Here is a 21,688-nt window from a genome sequence, read left to right as displayed (position 1 = left end):
TCTATTTTATTTATTTGCCCTTTTTTTTTTTTTTACACTAAGGCACCTATGACTCCCTCTGCGATGAATATATTTGTTTAGCGGTATTGGGGTAGGGTGATAAGAGTTTTTCTGACCATGAGGGGGTGTGAATGACGATCGTACGGTGTATACTATATTCCTTTTACTCTAACTTGGCCTAAAATTGACGTAACTATCTACATCTTGAGTACTGAGTCGAAATACTTGAAGATAATGCTTGTCACGAAGGAGTGCTTTGTAGAGGATAATAGAGTGTTCCCGACCATGAGGAGATGAATGACGATAATACTATATTCCTTTAACTTGGCCTAAAGTTGAATTTTAAGTGCTAAGTCTTGTAGATTAATACTTGAAGATGATGCTAGTCACGAAGAGGTGCTATGGAAAGGATAACAGTTTTCCTGACAATGAGGAGGTGAATGGCAGAAGTACCATATTCCTTGTACTCTGACTAGGCCAAAAATTATACTGCACTTTTTTTTTTTTTCTTTTTGAGGCGAAGATGCACTTGACAGGTTGGTGATGACTGGCTGAGTGCAGCATGTCTAAATAACATTTACTGACCCAAATTTCCACCGATATATGTTTTCAATTGATAATGCTAACAATTAAAGAGGTTATGAAGTAATGTTGCATTCAGACAGTCCTCACCAACGTGTCAAGTGCATCTTCGCCTCGATTTAAAAAAAAAAAAAAAAGTATACATAGATTAATACTTGAAGATGATGCTAGTCACGAAGAAGCGCTGTAAAAAGGACGTCGAACCACACCATTGTCTTTTTTCGCCAGTGAGCTACTTCCCTTTTCTTCATAGAGAGACGAGTCTGCTATGATAGGATTATTCAGATTAAGTTGATATCCAAGCCTGCCAACACCGCCAAAGGGAGTGCAAGATGGTCTCCACATAGCGACCATACATTTAGTTAGGCTACTCCTGTGTAAATTGCCGTGGTGATCAATGAACATACAAAAACAGGATATAAAAATTTGCCACATCCAAAAACAGGATATCTAAGTGTACCTGTTTATATGGTGCAGATTTTGACCCCCAATAATTCCCTTTAAAATACCTATAAGAAAAAGAAAATGTATAATATATTGGGCTTTGGACACAGGGAGTAGCTGTACTAAGTTTGAAGCGAACTGGTGATGTAAAAAAGGAATTGCACCAAGTTGAAAAAAAGAAAAAATTTCGCCAAGTTGAAAAGGCGTCTTGAGGAAAGATGAAAGAAACGGAGGAAATTCACTAGCTTTCCATACCTTCTTGAGGAGATCTTGTAAGTGGATTGGAAATGTAATTGTGACTTAGTGGGGATTTTTGTGTATGGGTTGCTAATATAAAGTGTTAAGCCTGACATGGAATTATTGTATTGGAGATCAGTGGGTGGGTGTTGTGTGTGTGTTGTGTAGTGGTGTGTGTGTGTTGTGTAGTGTTGTGTTGTGTTGTGTAGTGTGTGTACTGTACTGTTTTGTATTTGTGCACGTTTCTGTACTTGTGTTTGTGTGCTTTTGTTTTTTCTTCCCTCTTTCCCATGATCTCTTTCTTCTTTTTTCTGACTCTTCGCTTCCTCTTATTTTTTCCTTGCTTCTCTTTCCCTCTCCCCTCTCCCTCTTTGTCTAGCTATTTTTCTTCCTCGGATTTCTTTTCTGTTCACTCCCATCTCTCCTCCCTCTCTCTTCCTACTCTTTTTCACGTCCATTACATTCTCTTCTTCACTTCCTTACTTCCTTTCTTACTATTTTCTCCATTTTGTGTTCATTTCCATTGGCCAGCCTTCCCCTATTATTTTCCAATTTCTTCCCACCTTTCCTGTTCGGCTCTCTTCTGCAGCTCTTCCCTCCCTCCCTCCCTCCCCCACCCACCCCTACACCTCTTTCCCCCCCTCATCCCCTCACCGCAACTCCTCCATCGGAATGTTTCGTGTTGTTTCCACAGACTTTCATTCGCACCCCCCCCCCCTTTTCTTCTCGGATTTGGCTTTGCTTTTTCTTTGCTTTGGAGATAGGTGTGTATGAATATCATATGTTTTATATTGATACCTTAAAAGCTATTTACGGTACGTGCTTTTTATTGTGTGTGTGTGTGTGTGTGTGTGTGTGGAGGAAGATATGTATACATTCTCACCATACTGTTAGGTGGGAAAAGGGATTCTGAGAGAGAGAGAGAGAGAGAGAGAGAGATAGGAGGAAATTCAGTTACAGCCAGGAAGGAAAGGGGTTCGTTTGTATGTATGTATGTACGTTTGTATTTATATACAGTAGATGTATGTACTGTATGTATATTTATGTATGTAGGTAGGTCGGTAAGATGGCAGATCAGAAAACAGAAACATTTAGGTAGGGAGGATGGTAGATAAGTAGATGGGTAGATAGTAAGATGGAACAAAAGGTGGTATACACGTAGGTGGGTTATAATAGGTACCTTGGGAGATGGGTGGGTGGATGGCTAGAGTACTCTCTCTCTCTCTCTCTCTCTCTCTCTCAAGCAAACAGCATGTAAGGGACCTCTCTGCTCGCTACATAATAACAAGTAAACAGTTTTTCAGGTACCGTTCTCTCTCTCTCTCTCTCTCTCTTTAATTCCTGCGACCAGAATGCGATTGTATGCGGCTTGCAATCTATGTCTGTGATATTTTCTTCGGGTGAACTCCCTAACACCTGTCGCTTAGCGATTTATTTTTGGCCGGTTAATACCCTTTAGTACGCCATTTATGCAGAGTTTGTTGATATTACAATGATTGACATAACAAGAGGACAGTAAAGTGTAATAAGGAAAATAAATCGCTCAGGAAAAGGTGTTCCTTATATGTCTTTTCCTATATCTTCTCGTTTATCGTCTCATTTCTTATGTCCTGTCTTGTATCTTCTCCTTTCTTATATGTCCTGTCTTGTATATTCTCGTTTATCTTCTCGTTTCTTATGTCTTCTATATCTTCTCGTTAATCTCTTCGTTTCTTATGTCTTCTCTATCCTCTCGTTTATCGACTCGTTTCATGTAGCTTATGTCTTTTGTATCTTCTCGTTTATCCTCTCGTTCCTTACATGTCTTCTATATTTTCTCGTTTATCTTCTCGTTCCTTTTATGTCGTTTCCTGTATCTTCTCGTTTATCTTCTCGTTACTCACTTGTCTTCTCGTGTGTCATATATCTTCCTGTTTCTCATGCACTGACTCATACGTGCTTGGCGGCCACATGACGAGAATGCATGATCATTTTCTTGTTCCTCCTCCTCCTCTCTCTCTCTCTCTCTCTCTCTCCTGTCACATTCCATTTTGTTTTCCTTCCATTCCTTCCACCTTCTCATAATTTCTCTTTGCTTCACCTTTCCTCATCTTCTTTCCTAACAGTCTCTCTACCTGTCGTGTTTTTGTCTATTTTTTACGTTATTTTGGACCGTTTTATGCTTCCATCATCATCATCATCATCATCCCGGAATAAAATATAGAATACGTCATCGAGCTGAAGGGGTTGACTTTTATCTCTGGGCTAAAATAAATCGTTTGACGCAAGGCGGAATAAAAGGTTGTGTGTGTGTGTGTGTGTGTGTGAGAGAGAGAGAGAGAGAGAGAGAGAGAGAGAAACACACACTCTCTCTCTCTCGCTTGCCATCTGCTATCTTCTTCATTTCCTCTCTTGTTTTTATCCTCCTCCTCCTCTTCCCCCATCTCATTTTCATCTTTCATCATCTTTTTCTTGCTTTTCTCCTTCCTTCCCCTCCTTTATTTTTTTTCCTCTTCTCTACCCTTACCTCCTTCCTTCATCCCCCCTCTCCTTCCCCTTGTCTTCTTACTTTACTCTTCCTCTCAAACCTCAGTTCCACTTCTCACCTCTCCCTCCCTCCTTTCATCTTCCACAATCCTCTCTCTCTCTCTCTCTCTCTCTCTCTCTCTCTGATAGGCTGTAACAAGCAGCCTCGAAAGGACCATTAGGTCTGTTGCTGTTTGTTTTCCTTTGTACTCTTTTGTACTCCCTTCCCTTTCATCTATTCCATTACTCCTCTTCCCTCCTCTTTCATTACTCTCCAGTCCTCATCCCGCATTACCCCCATCTTACTTCATATCCTCCCCTCCATCCTTCCTGCTTCCCTTTCTTTCTCCAACGCCCTCCACACATCCATTTCTCCCTCCTCTCTTCTCCCTCTCTCCTTTCCCTACGTCCCTCTCTCTCTCTCTCTCTCTCTCTCTCTCTCTCCTCCCATTCCCCTACTCGCGTCCCTCCCTCCCATTCACATATTCCTCTCCCTCCCCCCTCCCTCCTCTCAACCCCCTCCCCTCAGTTCATTCCTTCCATCCCCTCCACCCCTCCCCTCCTTCCCACCGCTTCCCCATTCATACCCACAGTTAGGTCAGACGTGAAAGAATTGGTTACAAATTTTTATACAACTGTTACATATCGTATCATCACCTCAGTTTCCTTCCCCTTCCCTATTACCCCTCTCTCCCCTCCCTCGCCTCTCCCTCCCCTCCCTCGCCTCTTCCTCCCCTCCCTCGCCTCTTCCTCCATTCTCTCGCCTCTTCTTCCCCTCCCTCGCCTCTTCCCTTCCCTCGCCTCTTCCTCCCCTCTCTCGCCTCTCCCTTCTCTCGCCTCTTCCTCCCTTCCCTCGCCCCTTCTCCCTTCTCTCGCCTCTTCCTTCCCTCCCTCGCCTCACTTCCTTCCCTCTCTCGCCTCTTCCTTCCTTTCCACCCTTCCTTCACATCCCTCCCTAACTCCTCCACATCCATACCTTCTGTAATTTTCTCCATCCTTCTTTTCCCCTTCATCTTTTCCTCCTTTTCTCCTTAATCCTTTCCTCCATTTCCCTTTCCCGTTATTTCTTACCTCTCCTCCCATCCCCTTCCGCCTTCCTCTCCCCTTCCGCCTTCCTCTCCCCTTCCTCCTCCCTCTCCCCTGTTTCTTCCCTCTCCTCTCCACCCTTTTACCTTTCTTTTTCTCTCCCCCCTCCGTCTCAGTCTTCTTCCAACCCCATTTTCCCTTTCCCTTTTCTTTCTCTTCCTTCCCATCCCTTTTCCTCTTCCGTTCTCCCTTCTCCTTCCCTTTCCTCATCCATCTTCTCAGTTTCTTCATTTCTCTCCACATCATTCCTCCCTCTTATTCCCCTCTCTCCTCCCTCTTATTCCCCTCTCTCCTCCCTCTTTTCCTCCTTCCTCCCCCTCTTCCCCCCTTCTCATCCCCTCTTTCTTCCATCTTCCTCTCTTTCCTTCCTCTCTTCCTGTCTCTTCTCCCTCCTCTTAACCTCTTTCCTTCTTTCTCTTCCCCCTTTTACTCCCTCTCTTCCTCTCTTTCTTCCACCCCTCCACCTCTTTCCTCACTCCTCTTCCCCTCTTTCCTCCCTCTTCTTCCCCTCTTTCCTCCCTCCCTCTTCCACTCCGTCCTTCCTTCCTTCTCCTCTTTCCTCCCTCCTCCTCCTCTCTTTCCTCCCTACTCTTCCCCGCTTCTCCCTTTCCCTCCCTTCCTCTTCTCAGTGTCTCCATCGTCATCCCTTCCCTTCTTTCCTCCCTCCTCTTCCTCTCTTTCCACCCCCCTCTTCCCCTCTTCCTCCCTCCTCCTCCTCTTTCCTCCCTCCTCCTCCTCCTCTTTCCTCCCTCCTCTTCCCCTCTTTCCTCCCCTCTTCAGTGCCAAGGAGGAAGCTGGTGGTGGTGGCAACTCTCAACCAAACTTTTATCAACTCTTGCAACTTTCTTTCTTGTTTCCATCCCTTCTTCCTCGTTTATCACGTATTCTGTCTCCATCTCTTCTTATCGTCTCTCTCTCTCTCTCTCTCTCTCTCTCTCTCTCTCTCTCTCTCTCATTTGTAAGCCTGGCAACTCTTTCTGTCTACTTACTACTGGACATCTATCCCTCTTCATGCATAATTCCCCCCTCCAGTACATGTTCGATTCTTTCCTCCTCCTCCGTCCCCTTTCCTCCTCCTCCGCCCCCTTTCCTCCTCCTCCTCCTCCTCCGTCCCCTTTCCTCCTTCTCCCCCCCCTTTCCTCCTCCTCCTCCTCCGTCCCCTTTCCTCCTCCTCCTCCTCCTCCGTCCCCTTTCCTCCTCCTCCTCCTCCTCCTATAGTCAAGCAAAAGGAAATTCGATTAGGTCTGGTGCATTCTTGATGAAGGAGAGAGAGAGAGAGAGAGAGAGAGAGAGAGAGAGCAGTTGGATTTGTGTATGATTTAGATATATAGATAGATTGACTGATAAATAGATAAACAGATTGATAACAATAGGTGAGAGAGAGAGAGAGAGAGAGTGAGTGAGTTTCCGCATTCCTGCCTCGCTCTCTCTTTTCATTCATTTGTTTTTATTGCCATTGTCCTTCGATCTCCTCCCACTCACCACCCACACGCTCTCTCTCTCTCTCTCTCTCTCTCTCTCTCTCACACACACACACACACACACACACACACACACACACACACACACACACACACACACACACACACACACACACACACACACACACACACAACTACTACCCAGCTCTCTTTGGCCCCAGCACCTGTAGAGAACGAGAGAAGAAAAGAGAACGAAGAGAGAGAGGGTAAAAAAAAAAAAAGATAACAGGAAAACAAGAAGAGAAGGAGAGGGAAGAATATTAGGGAATGAAGAGAAGGGAGAAGAGAGAGAATAGTTTGAAAAGAGAGACGAGGAGAGAAATGGAGGAGGGTGAGGAAATACGGAGGGTAGAGAATAGTGAATAAGAAAAAGAAATGCGAGTGAAAGTAGGTTAGGAGAGAAAATGGAATAGACAGTTTACGAGAGGTAACGAAAAATGGATGGAGAGAGAGAGAGAGAGAGAGAGAGAGAGAGAGAGAGAGAGAATGGAATAGACAGAGATTACGAGAGGGACAACGAAAAATCGATGGAGAGAGAGAGAGAGAGAGAGAGAGAGAGAGAGAGAGAGAGAGAGAGAGAGAAAGGGAGGGAGAGAGAGAGGGAGAGTGTCCGGGTCGTTGTCCAATAACTCTGGCCGTAATTTACATATCCGATGCTTAACTTTGCACACTGCCAGCTACTTGGTGGGGGGCCGCCGACCCCTCTCTCCTAGCCCTTTTTCTTGCTCTTTTCAAACTCTTTTCATGCCCCCTTTGTTGCTCTTCATGTTTTTTTTTTTAAATTCTTTTCTAGCTCTTTTTGTGGCTCTCTTCCTGGCTCTTTTCTAGCCCTTTTCCACATCCTCTTTTTCTCTCCATTTTCCTCGCAGATATTTTCCTGGATTTTTTTTTTCCTTTTCCCTCTTTTATTGCTCCTTTTTCCTCTTCTTTTATTCATATCTCGCCTCCTCTCCTTCCCTTTATCTGCATTTCTCCCTTCCTCTCCTTCCCCATATCTGCATCTTTCTCCTCCCTTCCCCTTATCTTCATCTCTCCCTTCCTCTCCTTCCCCTTATCTTCATCTCTCCCTTCCTCTCCTTACCCTTATCTTCATCTCTCCCTTCCTCTTCTTACCCTTATCTTCATCTCTCCCTTCCTCTCCTTCCCCTTATCTTCATCTCTCCCTTCCTCTTCTTACCCTTATCTTCATCTCTCCCTTCCTCTTCTTACCCTTATCTTCATCTCTCCCTTCCTCTTCTTACCCTTATCTTCATCTCTCCCTTCCGCTCCTTACCCTTATCTTCATCTCTCCCTTCCTCTTCTTACCCTTATCTTCATCTCTCCCTTCCTCTCCTTACCCTTGTCTTCATCTCTCCCTTCCTCTCCTTACCCTTATCTTCATCTCTCCCTTCCTCTCCTTACCCTTATCTTCATCTCTCCCTTCCTCTCCTTACCCTTATCTTCATCTCTCCCTTTCTTTCCTTTCCTGTCCTTTCATCTCCACCTTCCTTTCCTTTCCCTTTATCTCTCTCTTCCTTTCCTGTCCCTTCATCTCTCCCTTCCTTTCCTTTCCCTTTATCTCTCTCTTCCTTTCCTGTCCCTTCATCTCTCCCTTCCTTTCCTTTCCCTTTATCTCTCTCTTCCTTTCCTGTCCCTTCATCTCTCCCTTCCTTTCCTGTCCCTTCATCTCTCCCTTCCTTTCCTGTCCCTTCATCTCTCCCTTCCTCTCCTGTCCCTTCATCACTCCCTTCCCTTTCGCTTCATCTCTCCCTACCTCTTCTTTCCCATATCTTCATCTCTCCGCTCTTTATCTCCCCATCATTTCTCCCCTCCTTTCCTTCCCTTTGTCTTCATCTTTCCTCTCTTTTCCTCTTTCTTTTCTTCTCCTGTCCCTCTCCTCCTCATCCTCTTCTCTTCCTCTATAATATCGATGCACAGCCGTCTAGATATCCAGTGCTTTTTTTTTTTTTTTTTTTTTTTTTTTTTTTTTTGAGGGTTTATTCTCCTCTGCCTTCTCTTTTCTCTGCGGTTTCTTTATTCCCCTTTTCCTGGTCTTTTTTTTTTTTTTTTTTTTTTTTTTCGCTTTCCAGACCTTTAATTTTTTCCCTCTTTCCTCTTTTTTTTCTTTTACTTTTCTTGACCTATTTCTTCATCCGGCCCCTTTCTTCCCACTTTTTCCTGACCTTTCCTTTATTTCTTCTCGCTTCATCTTTTTTTCCCTTTTCCCTGAGCTTCCTTTAATTTCTTTTCTCTATTTTCTTTTCCTTGCTTTTTCATTTCTTTCTTTTGGTCTTTTTCCACACTTTCTTTTATATCCTCTTTTCCCCTTTTTTTATTCTTCCTTTTTCCTTCAGTCTTCTGGTCATTTTTCATATCCATTTTCCTCCCGTTTCTGCTCCCTTTCTTCTCCCCTTCTTCATTTTTCACATCCTTTGTCTTGTCACTCAGTACAGTCACCCGGAGATAGCACTACATCGGATGAGTGGATGGTGCAAATGAAAATAAGTGGGGTTGATACCATAGGTGTCACGAGTTATATTTCCTGCTGTCCTGCATTTTATTCCTTATTCCGTCGTCAATTTATTTTACTGATAAGATTCCCTTTGCTTATCGTTTTCTAATCCCTCTCTTATCTTTCTTAATCTCAGGACGTCTTTTTTTTATCGTGTTGTGTCCCTTTTACTTGTTGGTATTTGTATTTGTCTTCTTGCTTTGTTTTCTTTTCATTTTTTCTTCTTTTCCTTTCTCCCTCCCGTCCTCTCGTATTCTTTCCTCTTCGTTTCTCCCTCCCGTCCCCTCGTATTCTTTCCTCTTCGTTTCTCCCTCCCGTCCCCTCGTATTCTTTCCTCTTCGTTTCTCCCTCCCGTCCCCTCGTATTCTTTCCTCTTCGTTTCTCCCTCCCGTCCCCTCGTATTCTTTCCTCTTCTTTTCGTTTCTCCCTCCTGTCCCCTCGTATTCTTTCCTCTTCTTTTCGTTTCTCCCTCCCGTCCCCTCGTATTCTTTCCTCTTCTTTTCGTTTCTCCCTCCCGTCCCCTCGTATTCTTTCCTCTTCTTTTCGTTTCTCCCCTCCTGTCCCCTCGCATTCTTTCCTCTCCTTTTCTCGGTTGTTCTTTTTCTCTCTCCTCTCCTTTTCTCTTCTGTGCCATCCATTTTACTTCATTCCACCTCTCTTTTAATGGCTCTTCTCCTCTCCTCTTCTCCCCCCCTCCCTCTCTCTCTCTCTCATAAAGTCTGTGGTGACATGTTCTGGCGAGGGTACGAGATGGTGGGGGGGTGAGAGAGAGAGAGAGAGAGAGAGAGAGAGAGAGAGAGAGAGAGAGAGAGAGAGAGAAAGGGAAGTTGTTTTATTATTATTATTATTATTATTATTTGTGAAGCAGATAAAATATTTGTTCAAAAACTGTTCTTTCATTTGATAAGTATATTAATAGGACTGGAGAGAGAGAGAGAGAGAGAGAAAGGGGCAGTTATTTTATTATTATTATTATAAAACTGTTCTCCCATTTGATAAGTATATTAATAGGACTGCAGAGAGAGAGAGAGAGAGAGAGATACATGCTGGTGGGGGATGGGAAGTTTGCCTGAAGTAAACAAAAGGGTTGGTCCAGATACCCCGCAGTGCTGGGGGTGGGGGGAGGGGGAGGGATGCGACAGGAGAGGAGAGAAGATTGAGAGGATGCAGATGGAGGGGGAGAGAGGGGAGGGAGGATGAAGGGGGAGAGGGAGGGACGAGAAACGCATGAGGAAGGAGTGGGTGAGGGAGGGAGGGAGAGAGGGGAAGAGAATGCAGAGAACGAAAGAGGATGGAGAGAGAGGGAGAGAGAGAGTGTGAGCGTTTTCCAATAATCTTATGATCTGTGTGGTTCATGTGGTAAAAGATTGAGCCAACCCATTGTGCCACTTAGTATAATATCATCAGATGCAGTCCTACCCAGTCTGATCCAGCCAAACCTAACCTAAACTAATCTAACCAAACTTCATGTAATCCAGGCTAATATAATCTAACCTAACCCAGCCTGTCCTTTCCTAACGTACCCTAACCTACCCAGTCTTACCCTACCCTTCCCTACCCTACTGTGCCCTGCCCTGACCTAACCTACCCTAACAGCTTAAACTACCCTACCCTACCCTACCCTAAATCTAATCAAACGTAACAGCCTAACATAATCTTAACTACTCAAACCTAACCTAACATCTTTAATCCAACCGTATTAACCATTTCCAAACTGCAGTAACTTTTTGTCCTAACCTAATTTACTCAGGCCTTCCTTAGCCTTAAAATACAGCCATATTTATCCTCTCCCAAACTACAGTACTTTTTCTACCGTGACCTCAAACTATTTTAACCTGTGGCGACCTAGATTAGCCTCAGTTAATTGGAGGAACGCGTTTGAGAAAGAGTTGGCCTTAATGTATATGTAACTGAGAAAAATGGAGTAATCTTAAAGTATAGGGATTCGCTGAGGAGAGAGAGGTTTATAATGTAAAACCAAGACGTGATTTATGAGAACTTCCTTTTTCTTCCAACCATCTTGTTCAGTTCTTACGTGGAGGCAATGCAAGGTGAATTTGTTAAGTTTGGAAGCGACTCATTTGCCACACGACGGTCTGATGGAGGCTGTTACATATCGGTTGTGTGTGTGTGTGTGTATGTGTGTGTGTGTGTGTGTGTTCTACCAGTCTCTACAAAGAAGAGTTTTCCCAAGGTGCTCAACGTCAAACTGAGAGTGTAATCAGTTCCACGTGGAAGTTGTTGTCTTTAGTGCCTTTCCAGTTTCTCGGTCAGTGATATCTTAAGCAATGGTATGTCAATCAGTGGTATCTTAATCAATTCTGTCTTGATGGTATCTTAATAGTATCTCAATCAATGGTATCTTAATAGTATCTCAATCAGTGGTATCTTAATCAGTGGTATCTAAATCAAAGGTATCTTAATGGTATCTCAGTTGGTTGCAAAAAAGCTATTGCTACAGAAACACGTAAGTTTTCAGTTCACTTCCTGAGTGTCCTTTGAAGCGCGTTTCATCGTTTCATCACCAGTATCGTTAAAGTTTTAAATCGAACATGCTCATTTGAAAGGACTTGCTTTTACAAAACCTCTTGAATTGGAGATGTAGATGGGAACAACGTATTTTCCTGTATTTCGTCTAGGGGACCGAAGAAAGAAAAAGTTTGGGGAGAGGTACTATCCTCATTTTATTCTAACTTGGCCTAAAATTGCCATCCCTCCATCTACAATGCTGGATTTTAATAAGAGATAAACACGAGGATGATACTATTCACGAACAAGTGCTAAGGAAAAGATGTAGAGCCGTAGAATTCTCTCTCTCTGCTACCTGTAATAAGCTGCAAAGGGTTAAAACTATGGGCCAGCTTAAGGTGAAAAGAGTATAGTCACTTCGTCCTAGGTTCGATTTATGAATGGAAGGTTGAGAGAGAGAGAGAGAAAGAGAGAGAGACTTACGCCCGTAGTCTTGAAACTGAGGGCAGAGGTTACCCTTCCCGCACCCCACTCGAGGTGGAAGTTCACACCTTCAACGTCAGTGGTAATCTTGAAAGCGGGAGAGCGCACCCCTTCGTGTGGGTAGGCGCGGCAGAGAGTTGGTAACACTGATTAATTTTAAAATTCAAAATCTTAAAATAAAAACAATACATATGACAATTTCTAAGATTCACACACAATATAATCTATAAATGTTTGCAATTCTTACCTCTTCAGTTATTAAAGTCTGGCATTTGTTCTTAAATACTCTGTATAGGAGTATGCATACAGGATTTGGAGATCCTGTGCCGTAAGAAAAATTCGGTGTCAGACATAGCTTCAAAGGAGTTCATTCGGTCAGTAATAACCATACGAATACGCCTTGGCTGGTCATACCGATTTTGACTATATTTCTGCCCCAAATGCTTGTTTTTGCCATTCTTCCCACCCGGAACCCCGAAATCCCACCCCCCAAGACACGGGGTGGGGGGGTTAATTTGAAAACCAATCATGAACACCGAAAATAAAAGCCAAATTCGTTCAGATCACACCAAAATAAACCAGAAAAATATATTGCCAAACCAAAACAAAATAGTGCGGACCTGTAAAAGCTCACCGAACGCAAACATGAGACTTCGTAATTCAAACCAACTGGCTGTGCACTAGTCGTCCTTTTAGGTAGTACTCGGCCATTCTTTACTGTAGGAATTATTTCACGTACTAATCAAACTAATTATAAAAGTATCATGCACCATATCTGATAAACAGCTTGGTAGAAATATTGAGAAATAAAATGGAAGTGGATACAGTATCTCATCTTTGTTTTCGTCTCGTCGTAAATTAACCATCCCCGGAGAAGTGGTGAAGTCTTTTAAAATGATAAAAATATTAAACGCTTATTTTTTCTTTACACGATGTTTTTATCATTAAATTAAAATTCCCATCACACACACCATAGGGTCCTTCAAATTCTACATAGTTTTCTTTGCACAAGGCTGCTATAATATGACGAAGGGGCATGTGAAGGGGTGCTACGAGACTCCCCGCGGATTCCAGTACTACGCTGTGGTAATCCTCTCCCGTTCACCGGGGAACGCTCTCTCTTTCGTGCGTTAAGACTACCAAAAGATGCGGATAGGGCAAGGTGAACGCTTTCCCACAGTTTAAGACTACGGCCGTTAGTACGTGAAGTTGGTCTCTATCTCACTCGCTGTCCGCCCGCCAGTCCGTTCACGTCTCTCTCTATCTCACTATGTCTCTCTTTATGTCTGTTGTTTGGGCCTGGTCTCTTGTCTGTCTCCCTGTCAAAAAGTTTGCCTGTCTATCCCGCGTCCTGGGCTTCCATTCTGTCAGGTCTGTCGCTGCGTGTGTCTGTTTATTCATGAAGTTGATCTGATTGGGTGCTTTCATGTGGATCTCTCTCTCTCTCTCTCTCTCTCTCTCTCTCTAATAGTAGCAATGTGGTCACCGCCTGTTGCTGGCCATAAGCTTGCAATTGCAGGGCCTCTTGATGGCACTGCAATTGAGACCATGTTGCAGAGGGGGGAAGGGGAAGGGGGCTAGGATTGGGTTAGTGTTTTTATTTTATTGTTATTGTTGGTGATGGTTATTGTTATTATTATTAGCTATTATTATTATTATTATTTATTAATGTTACGATTATTATTATTAGGATGATGGATGGATTATCATTAGTAGTAGTAGAGTAGTAGTAGGAGTAGTAGTAGTAGTAGTATCATTATTATAAGTTTTTATTTTTAATATTATTTACTCAAGTATGTGCGTGATTTTTTTTTTTGTGTGTGTGTGTGTTTATTTTTAAGTAATTGATTATGAGTTAGGTTATTTAACTGCAGGGAAATTTTTTTGTGTTATGTGTTGGAGGGGAATTTGTTTTTTTTTCTTACATACATTGTTGCTTTCCGATACAGCAACACAAATCATGTTTTAAACCGGAAAGCTATTTTTTTTTTTTTTTAACATGGATTTTTAACTTTAATGAGATTTATATGTATTGGTGTGACTGCTGTATCACTCATTAGGATAACTTGATGTATTTCCCTGAACTGTTTGTTGCTTGGAATTACGAAACAGTGTGAAGCGTATTGGGAAACATTGATCAGTTCCTGTTTTGTTAAATGTATGTGTAATTTTAATAGTGATGATGATGATGATTGTGGTCGTGGTGGTGATGATAATGATGATGATTGAGGTGGTGGTGGTGGTGATTGAGGTGGTGGTGGTGATGATTGAGGTGGTGGTGGTGATTGTGATGGGGGTGGTGATAATGGTGATGATGATGGTGATGATGATTGAGATGGTGCTGTGGTGATGATGTTGAGGATGATGATGAATTGATGATGATGGTGGTGATGATGATTTTGATGATGATGATGATGATATACCTACCATTGCATTTATATATCTACCTAGGTCTGTATAAATACCGAGAAAGAGAATGGTATAATTGCAGCTAATATATAATCATCCTTAATTAAAGACTATGTATGTATATCGCCAATTAGTCTATCAGTCTAATTCTCTCTCTCTCTCTCTCTCTCTCTCTCTCTCTCTCTCTCTCTCCACATATAAACCGTAAATACATAAGTGGGTGAATCCGAGAGAGCGAGCGCGGTTGCCAGTGTTTGCATACTAATAGTGCTTAAGGATGTGAGGGGGAGGGGAAGGGGAGGAAAGGGAGAGGGGTGTGGGGAAGAAGGGAGAGGAAAAGGGAGAAGTGTTGGGGAGAATGGAGAGCAAGGGGGAGAAGAAAAGGGAGAAGTTGGAGGAGAATAGAGAGGAGGAGGAGAAAGAAAAGGATAGGGGTGTGGGGGAGAATGGAGACGAAGGGGGAGAAGGGAGAGGAGGTGAAGAAGAAGAAGGAAAGGGGTGTGGGGGAGAATGGAGAAGAAGGGGGGAGGAGAGTGAGGAAAGGGGAGAAGAAAAGGGAGATGAGTGTGGGGGAGAATGGTGAAGAAGGGGAAGGATAGATGGAGAGGAAGGGGGAAAGAAAGATTGTGGTGAAGAGGGAGATAATTAAGGAGGGTATATGGAGGAGGGAGAAGGAGGAAGGGGAAGAGAGAGGGAGAGGAAGATTTTGAAGAAGAGGGAGGGGAAAAAGAAGAAGGGGTCAGCTATGGGGAGGAGGAAAGAAAAGTGTGCAAATGAGGAAAGGGAAGTGAAGACGTCGGAGGGACGGAGGGAAAAAATAAGGAAAACTTTGGCATTTGTAAAGAATTCGTGTTATAAACTAGGTAAAGATAGTCTCTCTCTCTCTCTCTCTCTCTCTCTCACACACACACACACACACACACACACACACACACACACACACACACACACACACACACACACACACACACACACACCACCCCTCTCAGCCACACCAATCGCCTTAATAATTTGAAAGGCAATTAAGAGTATTAATTTAGCCAGCTCTAATTACAGGTGTGGGGTCATTAGGAGTTACCTTTACGATGGCGTGGTCACAAGGGTCGTGGAGGGAAATTCTGGATGTGTATTACGGTTGTTTTTCCGTGTTATTTTTTGAAGGAAAATGGAAAATAAAAGTTTTCTTTAAATCGCGTGGATCTGGGGAAATATTTATGGATTTTGTTTCTCTCTCTCTCTCTCTCTCTCTGCTGGCTGTCGTTAGATGTTCTTACGTAGAGATCCTTCGTAATGAAAAGGTTAAGCTGGTTATGGAAAGCACGTTCCTGAAATGTATAAGTGTTGTGATGGCAAATATATTGAGTAAAATTTGACATATTGCGTTAAAAAATGAAACAATAATGCGAAGAGTAAGTGGATATGCGAGTGAGTTTGGTGACAGGATGATGCAGTGAGCTCAGAGGAAGATAATGTTGTCTTGTGCTGTTATACTTCTTAAACGCTGACTTGGCCTGACCTTACCGTCACTCAGTCATGAATGCTGAGTTGTACGAACACAGGAACACTAAAATATGATGCTCGTCACGAAGAAATGTTATGGAAAGGATGTAGAGCCGTGGTATTGTCCTTTTCTGCCACTGAGCTACGTGAAATAAGCTGCAACAGGGCGATAAATGCTATGGAAAGGATGTGGAGCCGTGGCATTGTCTTTTTCTGCCACTGAGCTGCGTTAAATAAGCTGCAAAAGGACGATAAACGCTATGGAAAGGATGTAGAGCCGTGGTATTTTCTCATTTAATGCTAGGTGGAGGCGGTGGCTCAATCGGTAGAGAGTTGGCCTGAAGTCCTAATGGAGCCGGGTCCAAATCCCGGTGGGGCAGGGAACAGTTTAAGGATTTGAATTTCATAAAATCAGACTTTACTAATCTACCAGATGACCCGCCGACATGTCGTAAAAATTCTCCCGTTAATACCAATACACCAGTCCTGTATGAGACAGCCCTAGCATGTATTCAGTAGGGACGGTGGGTGTTAGCGCCGAAGTGGTGACATGTTGGGGTGTCCGGTACATAGGAGGACTGCTGGGCCCTGAAAGCAGGCTGTGAAGCCTATGCTCAGAGTCGGTCATATATATATATATATATATATATATATATATATATATATACATACAGTGGTAGAGTGTGCGTTTTCGTACACTGAAGAACGAGGGTTCGCGCCCCGCCAGGGTAATAAACTTTGGGAGCGTTCTTCTGGCCACATACTGCTTGGCGGACATCAGGGATGCTGTGGATGAACCAGTGTCGCATACTATAAAGTATACATGCACCCAGTCGGCTTGCGCGGGCCGATTACACTTGGTTCACAGACTACACACACATCCAGAGCCACTCCAAAACAACATTTACACTTACAAGCACTTCACATCCTGCATACAGTCTCTACCAGACAGCCTAAGCCACTTGGTAGAGATATATTGGCTGTATCGTTCCCACTTCGGTAGGGATAGGCCGGTTCTGCAGTGGACACTCAAACGGCTGATGAGAGAGATGCATACAGTATATATATACAATTTACTAATAGACAGATATTGCCTTATTCCTACGTTACCTTCGATACTACTAATATTCCTATCTCTAATAGAATTGAAGTTCTCTGTGTTTCACTTAACAGTGCCCTCAGCTAGACCTATCATATTAGATCACTTGCTAAATCTGCTTCAGAGAAACTTGGATCATTGTACAGAGTCCATAACTTCTTCACTGACGAGCAGTTATCTATATATTTTTTTTATTTTTATGCAAGAAAGAAGGAACCAAAGGCCAGGCGCCTGCAAACCATTCCTTCCAAGAAAAAAAAAAAACGACAACAATACAAAGGAGAGCCAAATTCAAGATCCGTTCATTTCGAGATTCCTAGACACACTGCGTTTGAAAGACTGGAGATCATAGGAAGTAGGAAATGTAGACAGAGGGAGACAGTTCCAGAGTTGTCCTGTTGCATAAATGAAGGACTGGGAGTAACGGTTAACTCTTGCATTAGAGAGTTGGACAGAAAAGGGATGAGAGTTTGTTACTAGATGGGTGCTACGCACCCGCCGTAAAGGTGGCGGGATGTGCGCTCTGAGCTGGAATATTGCTCACCCTTGTGGAATGGATGTGGAAAGATTACACTAAAAGAATGGACAAAATTCAGAACAAAGCTGTTAGAATTACTAATAACCCTAGTATTACAAATCAACTATCTCCCCTACAAGTACGAAGGAATGTTGTCTCCCTTGCATTATTATATTGCTGAGCTTCTATCTCTCAGAATTCTATTATATCCCGAACTGCTTCTCTCTTAAACTCGCTTTCCCAGAGTGGTTTTCCCCCAAACATCATCCTACAGCCGTTCAAGCCCAACTGTTACAGATTTTTTATGAATGGAGGACACCTGTAATGTAGTGTATGGATTTTTTTTTTTTATTCAGTTGCTTTTCCTTCCTCTGTTCTGTTATAGTAAAAAAACAAAAACATACGTAGCCCAGTGGCAGCAAAGACAGTTCTTCGGTTATAGCCTACATCCTATCCACAGAGAGAGAGAGAGAGAGATATTCACCAATGTCTGTCCCATGCACGACCTGGCCAACGCTTCCCTGTGTCAGTCTACGAGTCGGTATCTTACTTAACACTCCATCCATTTATGAATGTACAGTATCTATGTATCTATGTCTACCTATCTATGTATATATCTGTCTATCTGTGTAGTATACGCAGACACCATAATCCCGGGAGGGGTGGCTACAAACGAATCGCCTCCATGTCACCCTGTTCTCCGTCGTTAGGCAACCCTCTCAAACTGCCCCTTCACACCAAGGCCTCTCCACCCTGTCCCTCTTACATCTCTCCAGTCCGTCCCTCCACCTTGTCCATCCATATCCCTCCGCCTCACCACCTCAGCCACATATACTCTCCTAGGCAGTCTCTCATTTTCCACTCGCTCCACATGGCCAAACCACCTCAAGGCACTTTACACCACTCCACCCCGTCCCCCCATCTCGTCCCGTCTCCCTCCGCCACACCACCTCACCCACATGCGCTTCATTAAGCACTATATACATCATTCTCCACCTTTCCACTTGGCCATACCATCTCAAAGCCCTTCTAATGCTCTCTATTACGTCATATATCAGTTATCTTAATAATTTAATACTGAATTGTATGATCCGAGTGAAGACATAAGCATCGGTGTTGTCCTCGGTGTGAAGAAAGCGATGCCTGACAACTCTGGCTTCCCCCTTCTCACCTGCCGTGTGCGGAGGTGACGTGGATATGCTCACAACCACCTACCGACTCTTCTCACTCTTTCTAATGGTATGCATGTCACCGAACGTCATTGAAATACGAAATGTTATCACAGGCAGTAGATTCTGAGCACAGAAGTGAGTTTTAAGCAGTGTTTTGGTAATGTTGGAAGGGAGATCACACGGGGTAACTAGAGGTTTGAGAAGGGCGGCCGCTAGTCACGTGACCTCGGCGTTGCCAAATGTACAGTAACTCTGCCTCATGAATAATGTTTGTAATAACTTTAATAGCACTGAATATCATGACCTGTATACTGTTAACCACCGTTAAGTATGCCAGTTACCTGAGTGAATAATTAGTCGATGAATTAGTAGTTAGAGATGGATTACGTGGCATAGGACAAGGTGTGATAACGCCGCCTGGCCAACCTCCCGCATCCTCTCACTTATGCCTCGCTAGTGACTGTGGTAAGGTGTGGTGAAGAATCTCCGTCATTTCATCGTTGTTTCCGCCGTCATTACTATCTACCCAACTACCCGCGGGTGTGATTGGCGTCCCACACGACCGTGGAGCGTGTGGAGAGTGACGAATTGGCAGGAAGAAAGGTGAGCAGAGAATTATTTGAGGTTAATTAAGACCACGTGGTCCTCTGTTCTGCAGGTAAATGACTCACGTGCTTAACCTAGTGACCCCCGGTGCTCTCTCTCTCTCTCTCTCTCTCTCTCTCTCTCTCTCTCCGTAGTTTGAATAAAATCGCCCGGTAGCAGGAAGAATAAACTAAATAGGTCTCCGTGTGGTCTTGCGGTATTAGATGATTATTTTAAAGGATCACGTGGTTGGGTATAGTGGTAGTTATTGTTGTTGTTGTTGTTGATATTTTGGTCCCATTCCCATTAACGTGAACCCGGTGGACTGCAGGCTGATGTTGCCCTTCTCCTGCAGCCCACCATCTGCCTTTCGGGGGATAGGGGGAGGGAGTTGAGTTACGTTTATCCAGCAGGGCAATAGAGGACCAGGCTATATCGGTGCCACCACGTGAAGGCGTCCCTCCAGCAACACCACGTGGTTTAAAGGGCCGACGTAAATGTCCACGTGGTTTAAAGGACCAGCGTAAAAGTCCACGTGGTTTAAAGGGCTGTGTTTTGAAGACCAGGATGTTTAAAGATTTTTTTTTTTTTTAACGGGGTTTGCATTATATTGACCTTAACCTGTTTGTATACATTGTTACCTTTATATGCATTTTTTTTTTTTTTTTTTTTTGGCCATTTTTCTTCTGTTCATTCTTCTTTGTACTGCCTCTTACTAATTCCTTCTCACTCATAATCCCTCTTACCCACTCATACTTCCTTTAACTCATGCTCTTACTAATACTCCCTCATACACATACTGTACTCTTGTTCATGGTTCCACTCATACTCATTTTCACTTACCCATGCTCTCTCTCTCTCTCTCTCTCTCTCTCTCTCTCTCTCTCTCTCTCTCTCTCTCTCTCTCTCTCTCTCTCTCTCATTATTCCATTCTTCGCTGACTCTGATACATATTGAACCTCTTTAAGCCATCTTTTTCTTTCTTCCTATATCTGTCCTTCCTTGACTCCTCCCGCCCTCCTTCCCTTCTCATTCCTGTTCTTTGTTACCCTCCTTTACTCCTCCCGCCCTCCTTCCTTCCCTCTTTCCTTCCATCCTTCCATTCCATTGTTGTTGTTTCTGTTTGTCTCTTTCCTTTTCTTCTCCCTCCCTCCTTCCTTTTGTCTTTTCTACTTACATTTTTCCTTCCTTCCTGCTCATTGCTATTATTTCTGTTTCTTTGACTTTTCCTTGCCTCCCTCCTAACTTCTCTTCTTCCATCCATACCTGTCTTTCATTCTTCTCATTGGTATTTTATGTCAGAGTACTTATCCCTCCCTCCCCCTTCCTTTCTTTTCCTATTTTCCTTTCTCCCTCTCTCCCTACCTACCTACCTACCTTCTCATTGTTTTTTTCTTTATTCCACCCAACCTTCCTTCCTCCTTCCTTCCTTTGTTTAGCTTCCCCTCCTCCATACTTTCCTCTTTATTTTTCCTTCTTCTCTTCTATATTCTCTCCCTTTCTCCCTCCCATCATCAACTCATTAATTTCCTTCCTTTTTCCCATCTTTCCCCTCCATTTTTTACTTTTCTCCTGCCACATTAATCTCTCTCTCTCTCTCTCTCTCTCTCACTTTCCTCCATCTCACTTTATTACCTTTCCTCCTTCCTTTCTTCCTTCCCAGCAACACCACTTTCCTCTTTTCCTTCCTTCCTTCCTTTCTGAGTTTCATTACCTTCCTCTTTTCCTCCCTCCCTGCTTTCCTTCCTCCTCCTTTCTTACTCCATTCCCGTTTTCCTTCCTCCTCTTTTTCCTCCCCTCTTCCTATTTTCCTTCCTACTCCTCTTCCTCCCCCCCTCCTGCTGTCCTTCCATCACCTCCTGCTCCTCCCTACCTGCTTTCTTTCCTCGTCCTCCTCCTCCTCTCTTCCTGCTTTCTTTCTTCATTATTTTCCTCCCAGCTTTCCTTCTTCCATTTTCTCCTCCATTCCTGCTTTCTTTCCTCCATCTTTACCCCCTCCCTTTCTGTTTTCTTTCCTCCATCTTTACCCCCTCCCTTCCTGCTTTCCTTTCTCCTCCCCTCTTGCATTCGTATCTCCTTTTCCTCCTCCCTGCTTTCCTCTTATCGTCTCTCTCTCTCTCTCTCTCTCTCATAGACTTCTACAGGTGCTCACAAGACATGAGTTCAAAATCTTAACGAAATGGAAGAAATGATCACAACTTAGCGCCCTTCTATTCCACCTCATCCTCGGTCTTCCACGCCACCTCATCCTCGGTCTTCCACGCCACCTCATCCTCGGTCTTCCACGCCACCTAATCCTCGGTCATCCTCTCCACCTCATCCTCGGTCATCCTCTCCATCTCATCCTCGGTATTCCTCTCCATCTCATCCTCGGTCTTCCTTTCCACCTCATCCCCGGTCTTCTTTTCCATCTCATTCTCGGTCTTCCTCACTTCCACATCCACGGATCTTCTTCTCAACCTCATCCTCGGTCTTCCGATCCACCTTATCCTCTGCCTTCTCCTCATCCTCTGTCTTCCTCTTCACCTCATCCTCGGTCTTCCTCTTCACCTCATCCTCGGTCTTCCTCTCCACCTCATCCTCGGTCTTCCTCTCCACCTCATCCTCGGTCTTCCTCTTCACCTCATC

The sequence above is a fragment of the Coenobita brevimanus genome, chromosome 42 (assembly GCF_032717465.1).
Source record: "Coenobita brevimanus isolate Jiangsu-jjx chromosome 42, ASM3271746v2, whole genome shotgun sequence".
Classification (NCBI taxonomy): Eukaryota; Metazoa; Arthropoda; class Malacostraca; order Decapoda; family Coenobitidae; genus Coenobita; species Coenobita brevimanus.
This window is presented reverse-complemented; position numbering follows the sequence as displayed.